Consider the following 9527-nt stretch of genomic DNA (forward strand, 5'->3'; position numbering starts at 1 on the left):
TTTTTTTTTTTTTTTTTTTTTTTTTGTCTTTACAGCATGCATAGCACTTAAATGTTGTCAGAAGTTCCTCTCCAAACTGTCAAAATAGTATTCTTTTGGGATTTAGAAATACTGAATGCTTGGTCTGCCATAGGTGTTTTCCAGGGTCACTATAATTACAGTATCTTAAAGTGTAATTGTAACTTGGGCTTGAGGCCTTCAGTGAGAAGCCCCTAATCATTAGCACCTGCTACCGGCCAGGTCTGTAATAATTTTACTGGGGAAGCTTTTTCTTTGAGCTATTAAGAAATACACCAGAGGTGCTCTTTTTATCACTTGCATTGCAGTAAATCTGTGCCCTGCTACAGTTTATACATTGGCAACCATTACATGACCTTACCATAGCAAAGAGCTCAATTTTCCTCAAACTTCACGAATGATAGTAATGCTGGTTTGTTATTTTCAAGAATGACCAGTGTTATGGGGTTTTTCTTATATACAACTAGGTGATGTCACTCCTCACCCACAGCAGGAATGCAGGCAGGTGTACTATCTGGGTGTGAAAAAGTGCAGCGTACTCTCACTGTGGTGGAGCGCTACTCCAGACTTCTTTTTTTCTTCCCTATGATCATGAACTCATTCCTCTTTCAACATGAGCTGTCTGGTGCCTTTCAAAATTGTACAGGGCACACAGCATCATTTAACAGCAAGCATAGATATTCCTGCATGTCCTAGAAAGGTTACGAAAAGGCACAAAAATACCCACTGGAATTCTTCATACCATTATCTTTTCCTTGTTCACACTAGTTTATACCGTTGTTCCTGGCTGCAGCGTGGAAGTCCTTGGCATTGATTATGCATAGAATAGACACTTCTGTACTGTTTGGGTGTGTTTTGTTCTTGGTGGTCTGATAGTGATCCTAAGCACTGCTGGTCAGGGTGAAATGCCAGCAGTACCATCTATGAGCACACCTTTAGGGAGTTAATATGCTGTGGGCAGAAGCTTGATGGAACAGCTGTGCTTCACTCAGCTAGAGAAAAATACAGCAGTTATTTTAAAACTGCTTAGATTCTCTTCTGTAAGGACAGGGTATTCCAGGAAACAACACAAAACTGTAGCTGAATTCAGATATTTATAACTTCAAGCACAATTTAATTGTGCACACTTTGTAGTGTCAATTCAGCGTCCAAATATAGGTCTGTAAGTGTTTTTTGGTTCCAGCAGTGGTATTGAAACATTCAGCCAATTTAAGTTGTTACAAGACATGAATGTATAATGAAACTCATTTTGAGGGCAAGAATCACATATGCCGTCACACAGCATAGAACAGGTCTTAAAGCTTGTAGAAACTTGTTCCTGTTTCCTCCTTTTTGTCAGAGAGATTTGCAAGACTTTTTTTGTCACTTCATGTAAGTATTGCAAGGACAGTGTGGGTAGGAAGTCCTTCTGAATGAAAGGGCTGTGGTGTATCTGATGTACGGTTACATCTGTATCATCCAGCCACTCCGAAGAGAAACTTCAACTGCGGATTAGTTACATTAGAAGGGCCCGGGGACTGTGGCGATCACTTTTATAGGATCTGCTGCCTGTACTGTGATTAGAGATGTGGGTTGTCAGTATCATGGCCCTACATAATTATCTGATTGGAAAGGAGCAGCCTAACAGGCAATAGTAAATCGTATTGGAGTTGCAAGTAAGTGTAGAAAGCAGAGGGTGGGCAAAGGTGTTAAGACAAAAAATAAGCAGAACTGATAGGAGAATTTTTCAGTGCATAGAAATAATCGTGGGCCCAATTGCTATGAGGTTGCTTGAGGGCATTCCACTTAGGTGGAATTATTGTTGCAATTAAACAGTAGTCCTTGGCATTAAGCATCTTCGGCTTTAAATCTCTTCCTTGGAGACAGTCCAGTTAATTGGAATATATGTTATTGCCTAGTTTTGTATTATTTATGCCATTGACTATAATGCAATTAAAAAAGGACTTAAAAATCTGTACAGTGATACCCAAGGAATTTTTTTTGCTGTTCAGCTAGGCTGTTCCTTCTGCTCTAGCTGTTGAGTGAAGCAGATGCAATAATATAGTGATACATATCCAATATGCATACTATTTTTTTGTGCATCCTAGAGAATTTAAATACAAAATATGAATCTGATGCTACACACACTTTTTTTTTTTTTTTTTTTTTTTTCCCCAGTAACACATGGAGGAGTGAGTTAAATTCTTGTTAGAAGTTTTCTTCCACCTGTTTAAAGAGGTGCTGCCTCTTTGGTGGTTTAAAATATGCTTCTTAGGGGCTTAAGAAGCAGTTGCAGTGAAGACTGACCCATGTGAAATGTACATTTTGGGGTAAGAAGGCCCAGACAATTCCCATTGAAATGATGTAATGATGTGTGCTTAGCTATCATCATCCTAAAGTTTTTAACTGCATCTAAGGCTTTGTCAAAATTTCAAAGCATGACAGCTGTCTTGAATGGGGATGAAATTCTGCTCTTAGTTGTTCACTTTGTGGCAATGTAATGGATGCTATACTGTTTTGTTGCATGTAGTATTTCTGTATTTTAACTCTTACTCATGCCTTCACAGCCATCAGCAATGACTTGATTTTCTTACTGTTGTCACTTTGTCTCTAAGCAAAATAAAGGAAACAGTGATAAAAGATCGTAGTTCTTGACCGCATAAGCCATCGTTAATATTAAGGTTTACATAAAGTAGTTTTAGTGACTATCTGAATTTACTCTGTGAAGTACATACACTTTGAGCATACTAGTGTGGTCCAAGAAATCACTGTCTGAAATGATGTACTAAAGTGATTTTGAGCATTGTTGGCACATTGCAATGGGAAGTAGAAGAGGTTGTGTTAAGCCATCACAATAAAATCAGATGCATGAACTAGATTTTTCTGTGTAAGTACAAAAGCAAAAATGTTATCTCACAATGTTTTTTGATGTACTTAGTTGTCATTAACTGTTTTTAAAGTAGTGACAAATGCATTTACTGTAACTACTCAAACCCATCCTGTAGGAAGAGAAATAAAGCATTCATTTGAAAGCATTAAGAATGTAGGCATATGTTTCTAATGATTTTTTTTTTTTTTTTTCCCCAGTAAGTCCTTTTCAATAGTGAAAACTTGAAACATTTTCAGTATGGGTCTTTTTCGTTTTTAAATCTCTGTTTGGTTTTGCTCATTCAGTGTTTAAAAATTCATTCTTAATCCATTAATTTTAGATGATTGTACTTCTGATATGATACTGTGCTGACATTAAGGAACAACAAAGCTTATAAACACTGACTTAGTAGATTTCTTGAAGAAAATACATGTTTGTGAGAAGCAAGTAGCCCAGAGAGTGATGACAGAGGTAAAAGGTACCTACCTCCTGAAGAGGATGAAATCCATCTGCTAACTGATTGTGAAATAAAAGGTGTCAGGAGGAATACATGAATCGAAAAACATGAGGTTTGCAGAGAGCTTATCTCTGGAAGACTGTTCTTCTGAAGAAGTAACAGGGACAACCTATTTCATTTACCTGAGAGAGGAAATGTGCAGGGTCCCATTACAAATGGGTCATGTGGCTAAATCAGGTCTTTGAAAGGAAAATAAAGCTGAAATTCTGTATGAAGTAGGAGAAGCTGACCTGGGTAACTTCACAACCTCATGAAGAAGGGAAGTTTACTACATGGGGCACTCTGTATTAGTTGAGCTGTGCATTTTACTGATTCTGAATACAGCATCTTGATGCAAGGAACAAGTGTATCAAGGCTAGCTCTTAAAGAAGGAAATAGTGTGGGTTATGGCTGAGAGAGTTCTTGGGAAACATAAATTTACATTGTATGTTGAGTGGAATGCAGTCTTAAGTTGAAACAGTATGGTCTTTTCTGTCATTAATCTTATCAGTTTTCTGTAGGTCATTTTTGTCAGCATTGTCATCAATGTTATGACAATACTTCAGATCCTGTTTAAAATAAAAAACAAAAAAATGCTGCCTTGTTATAAGCACTCTGTAATCACAGGAGGTCCCACTTCCAAAAGAAAGTACATAAACAGTGAACAGTGATGACATTATATTTAGCAGAGATTTTTAGGCAAGTTTATAGAGGAAATGACATGGAAGAAAAAGGAGAGTGCAATGGTGGGAGAAGAGAATTACCAGCAAGAAGAGAAGGGGTAGAGTACGGTAACGGTGAGAGATTGAAAGTTGGGGGGGAAGGGACTGAATCAGTAACTAATTAGTCATTTATTTAGTGGGAACATCTAGATTAATACCTCAAGAGTGGTGAGAGTGTTAATGTGGTTTCCAAGTGACATGTTGTAGGTGGTTTTCACAAGCAAACATAGTGTTCATTGTAAATGTATAAGCTGAATTTTTCTTAAAGATCACAGATCTCTTCCTCCACCCACACTGTTCTTACACTTCTTGATTTCATGCTTTCTATTTGCTATAAAATGTATTTATCTTTTCACCAGCAGTTATAAGATTCAAGTTTAGGAGAAAAAAAACACAACTTGATCAGTGGAAGCAAAAGATCATATTCCCTGTAAACCTGGTCATATCAAGTGTAAAACTGTGTTCTCCTACATACAGATTGGAGAACCCCTGTCAGTTGCCTATAAGCATTAAACTTGTCCCTTAAGACCCTGGCTGCTCAACATATGTTGATACAAGAGATGATACACTTCCCTCTCTGAAGTAGGGGGAAAATTACTTAAGTCTAGGCAATCAAACTAAAAAAAAAGTAAAATTGCAAGCCTGGTTTGTGTGCATCCTACTCATCTGTCCTCCCTCTTGATGCAGCCAAGGAACATATCCCACAGCCACCTACAGTACTCACCTCTCTGTGCTCTTGGCATGGCTTGAGAATTCCCTCATCTTCTCCTTGTCTGCCCTTGTCGACCCGTATCTGTCCTTCTAATACTGATTCTAGATCTGCACCCCTCACCTTCTGTGCTAGTATATGCCAAGAAGATGCGTGGGGTGGGAACTATTATGTAATGAGAACATAATGTAATTAGCATCTACAAGGATCTGAATTAAAGAAGTTACAGTGTTAAGATACTGCACTGGAAATATACTGAGTCCTTGAAGCAAAGTTAAACTTGAACGGATAACTCTTGCTGTGGGAATTCCTAACTTGGTTGTTATTGTAAAAGCTCAGCAAATTTGTGAGTAGCTGGTTTACTACTCTGTAAAGTAAAAAGTAATAGCTGAAGCAAATAAGGAGCATGTCAGTTCTGTCCACTGGTCAGTTCTTCCCACTTCACTCATCAACTTGTTGGACATTTTTAATCAATTTTGACAGAATGGGCGAACTCAAACATAAATTGGCCTACTTGCTGGACGAAAAGCTGTGTTGAGAATAGTTTATCTGCCTGGCCTGTTTGTTAGTCAGTCAACATGTGTGCTGATGTTTTTGCCCAACATGCGCAGTTATATCAAAACCTGCAAAAGAAGATGCTGCCTGGCTAGTAAGATCATGTGGGAAGGAAACTGAAAGCAATGTGGAGTCCTGGAAGAGATGAGGAGGGTAGCTGAGAACACTGCAGGGATTCTGGGACCACTGAAACAGGTGTGTATAAGAAAGGGAGAGGCACATCCAGAAGAAATCAGGTTGTGTATTCTGCATCATGTAGGATATATTCTTTAAAACCAACACAGTTAAATACTTAAAAGTTAATATGGTGTTTTCTTAGCATAATGATTATATTCACAGTTTTGTAACAAAGGTTGCAAGCTTGCAGTTTTACCCAAAGAATGAGACATAGGTATCCATAGTGCCTTGTGATCCTTTTTTTTTTTTTTCCTGTCAAACTTAACTGCAGCTCTATGTAGTGCTGCAGTGAACTTCTTGGTGGTCATGTGAATGTGAAAAGCTGTGGGGGTTTGTTAATGATTAAATGGATTTTTTTTTTTTTTCCTGAAGTATTGTTTAGGAAGATCCATACTTTACTATCCAAGCTTGGCATTGCTTCCATAAGGAAATGTGGTTCTGTGATGTGCTCAGGTTCTCTAATACTACCAAGTATTAGTTTTCTTAAATAAAATGTTTAAGCCATCATGTCCCCGTCCCCCCACCTGCCCCCCCAAAAAAACCCAAACCCAAACCAGAACAAACACATGCAGTTGATGGCAATTCTTTAAGTACTTTTGGGCTTTTTGTACAGACTTCTTACGGTTACCTTCTAAAGCTGCTATGTGAACATGCTCGCTTTTTAAAGCTGTAAGGCAAGGGAGGGAATGTTTTACAGCTCATTAAAATATCATTTGTATGTGATGTGGAAACAGGTTCAAAGTCTGACACAACACAACTGCTCTCTCATAGCAGTATTAGAGGGGGGGGAGATGGATCATTTACACCCCTCACTGCCAGTTTTGGCATGATTCTTTTTGCCCGCCCAGCTGATACACTATATTTGGAAATGTGGCTGTGTTGTGTGTTACCAAGCTTATTCATCATTGCTGTCAGCGTACTCTGTCTTTGCAGAATGCTTTCAGGAATTTTCAACAATGTTCACTTGAAAGGAAACATGCATAGTACTTTAAAAAATATTCACCAGAAGACAACCAGAAAAGCAAACTTGCAAAAAAAAAAAAAAACCCCAAAAAAACCCAAACAAAAACCCCAAACCACTTTTCCACTGAAATGTGTATTGCGGCTTCTTCAGATATTTATGAAGTCTGCAGTTCATCTCAGTTCCTAAAGGATTTTGGTTTGTTTTTTCTCTGCGTGTCGTGCAGCTATATTTTATATTGCTTTTTCTGTTGTTATACATCTACGGGCAAACCACCTGTCCTTTCATTGCTGTGTTGAGAAGTGGACTCATACTTCATTTCTTTCTAAATAACAGTTTTAGTCCCTTGCAAAAAAATTTTATTCCAAATTAAACCCCCCTGTTTTTCCAGAAGTTACAAAATCTTTTTGGAATTTCAGGGAATTCAGTGGAATTGAATTCTAACTCTAAAATATGTTTCTTGAACTGTAATTTTATTAATGTAATTTTAATTACAAGAAGTAGTTTAACAAATGAACCCTGCTTTCTCCATATTGGGTCTCATGTTATCATTATCATTATAACTCGTCATTTGCTGGTTAAATACAACAATTGCTCAACTAAACTGTTTTTTGCCAAATGTAAAATTGGATTATATATTGTATGTTAGTTTTTAGAAATTTTGATAAAGTTTCATAACCTGTTTTTATCTAAAATGTACTGTCTGATTTGGTTTTTTTTTTATATGAGGCTGCTCTGCTAAATTAGTATTTGGAATATGTTTGCTGGACAACCATGTATAGCAGCAATTCCTATCAAATTATGGCTTTTACTTAAACAATATATCTATCAGATGCATTAGTTTTTAAATAGTTATATCTGTTTCATGTAGCTGAGCAGTGAATTGAGATAAGTAATGTAGGAAGTGGAGACCTTTTTTTCTGATTGAGAATTAGATAAAAAGTACAGTTTTATTAAGATAGATGATTCCTTAAAAGGAAATATTTCCATAACAAGATATCTCAAGATATCAGTCTGCTGGTCTTGCTTTTTTGTGCAATATAGACTTGATGATGTAATCGTGCATGCAGAATATTTTCCCTGTAGAAATTCTGATGATGAAGAAGCAATAGTTTAGACAAGATACATACATCAAAGAAGAAAGCAAAGATACTTACAGAACTTATCTCCTGTTCATATACTGGTAGCATCCTACTGAAAAAATGCATTTCTGGTTATGTTGCCATCAATCTAATGAGTTGTGTTCACCGACCTTGTTTTTGTTTTTGTTTTTTTTTTTTCCTGTGATATCTTTGCTGCATGTTATCTGAGCAGTAGGACTTGAGAAAGGTCTTGTAGTAGCCTTGAATTTCTTACTTGCATAGAGGAGATTTCCGCTAGAGATTATTATTTTTGCCTCTAAAACAATATTCACCTACCATAGTAATGCAAATGCTTAGCATTCAAATTTTTCTTTCTGTCATATTTGGGAAGCTGAAGTTCACATTCTCTAAAATCAGCTTTATCTTTAGATGTAACTCTTGGCAATGCTTTCACCACAAAAATAGGTTCTCAGTACTAACATGTTTCATATGGGGAAAAATTAAAACTGTAGTCCTAATTGTGTACCATATTCATACAGCTTCATGTGTATCATTGTTCTGAAGCAAAGAAATTACCTCAACAGAGAGAATCCAATAGAAGTGTTAAGCAGGTATTCTTTTATTGGCAGTGCTGGGGTTGACCTGGGGATTCTCCGCCATAAGGGCTCCCAAGAGTTAGCAAGGGACATCAGTTTACATACACACAGATCATAAATATTCATTAGATTTCTAGAAAGGGGTATCTTATGATAATGAGTTCCCAGAATTCATTTGCATAATCTGAGCATGTGTAGTGAAAATAGGATGAGGGTCTTCAGTGGTTGGGGAAGGAAGTAAGTAGTCTTCTTCACAGTGTTGGCTAGTTGACCCTCTCTCCAGAGCGTGTGCTGTGAAGTCCAGGTGTCTCCCTCCTAAGCCAGCAAAATCAGTTTCCCTATAACAGGGTCTCGGTGTCTCTTTGTTAGAGGCCCCCATAGCTCATTCTAGGAGTTGCCCAAGTGTTCACTGAAGGCCTTGAGTCTGCCACCAGTGATTTACGTAGGGAGCCTAATGAGCGCTTCGATCTTACCTAAACGGACTAAGGGACCGAAGGAAACAGTTGGGGAATCAGGAGTCCTTGAGAAAAATGAAGCAAAACACAAGCAAATCTTTGAAGCAAATGAAGCAAAGCACAAGCAAAGCTTTCATACATCACATCACAGTTTAGTTTTAATAATTGTTAGAAATTCATTTATTTGATATCTTTCCATTCCCTTTCAGTTCTGATTGCATCATGGCACTTTTCATGTCTCCATGTATAATATGTGCATGGTTGTCTCTGGGTTTTTTATTCTCATAAAATCTTGATGGAAGTTTCTATCCCAAGCAGATTCTTCTAAATACAATTTAAAAGGAAAAAAACCCAAACCACAGTATTTTGGTAGTTGTGTATACAGAACACTTACTTAGACTACTTTTCCTCAATTTATTGATTGATAAACGTACTTTGCTCTTAGAAATGAGAAACCAAAATCCATCCAAATAATTTCAGTTATTCAACTTAATATTTATGAGCATCTTGATTGATATAAACTCTATGTCATCATAATTTGCAACTTGTAACATGGAATATACTGTGTGAGTGTGTTAACTTTCTGATGATTGCAAAGATGCAGGGAATTGTGCTTAGAGGAAATGTAGAAAACCAATTGTATGAATCAACACAGAACTGCATTGTTCTTGCCCCAAAGATTTAGGACTCTATCTCCAAACTTGCTGTTGGATCCATTACAAACCATCTGACTTGATTTCTCTTAAAAGCAGAAGGATCTAAAATAAATGTAACAGGATGGCCTATGAGAGAAGGGAACACTCAAGTAAATAGGTGATGTACAAATAAAGTCTTTGTGAAGGTTGCCTCCTGTACCAAGAGCCCTGTTTATCTTTTTACAAGTATAAGAGCATTACGGGGGGGGGGGG

At 37.3% G+C, this 9527-nt stretch overlaps 1 protein-coding gene across 1 annotated transcript in view; it reads left to right on the forward strand.

Moving 5' to 3' along the window:
- The first annotated feature begins 5410 nt into the window (after nucleotides 1–5410).
- Nucleotides 5411–9527, forward strand: part of SETD3 (SET domain containing 3) — a 42774-nt gene continuing 38657 nt past the window's right edge. The window contains exon 1 of the mRNA XM_026849248.1: nucleotides 5411–5543. The gene's annotated coding sequence lies outside the window, so the exon portion shown is untranslated. The remainder of the gene's footprint in view (nucleotides 5544–9527) is intronic.

Source organism: Athene cunicularia (assembly GCF_003259725.1).
Source record: "Athene cunicularia isolate RWA chromosome 5 unlocalized genomic scaffold, athCun1 chr5_part1, whole genome shotgun sequence".
NCBI classification, from domain to species: Eukaryota; Metazoa; Chordata; class Aves; order Strigiformes; family Strigidae; genus Athene; species Athene cunicularia.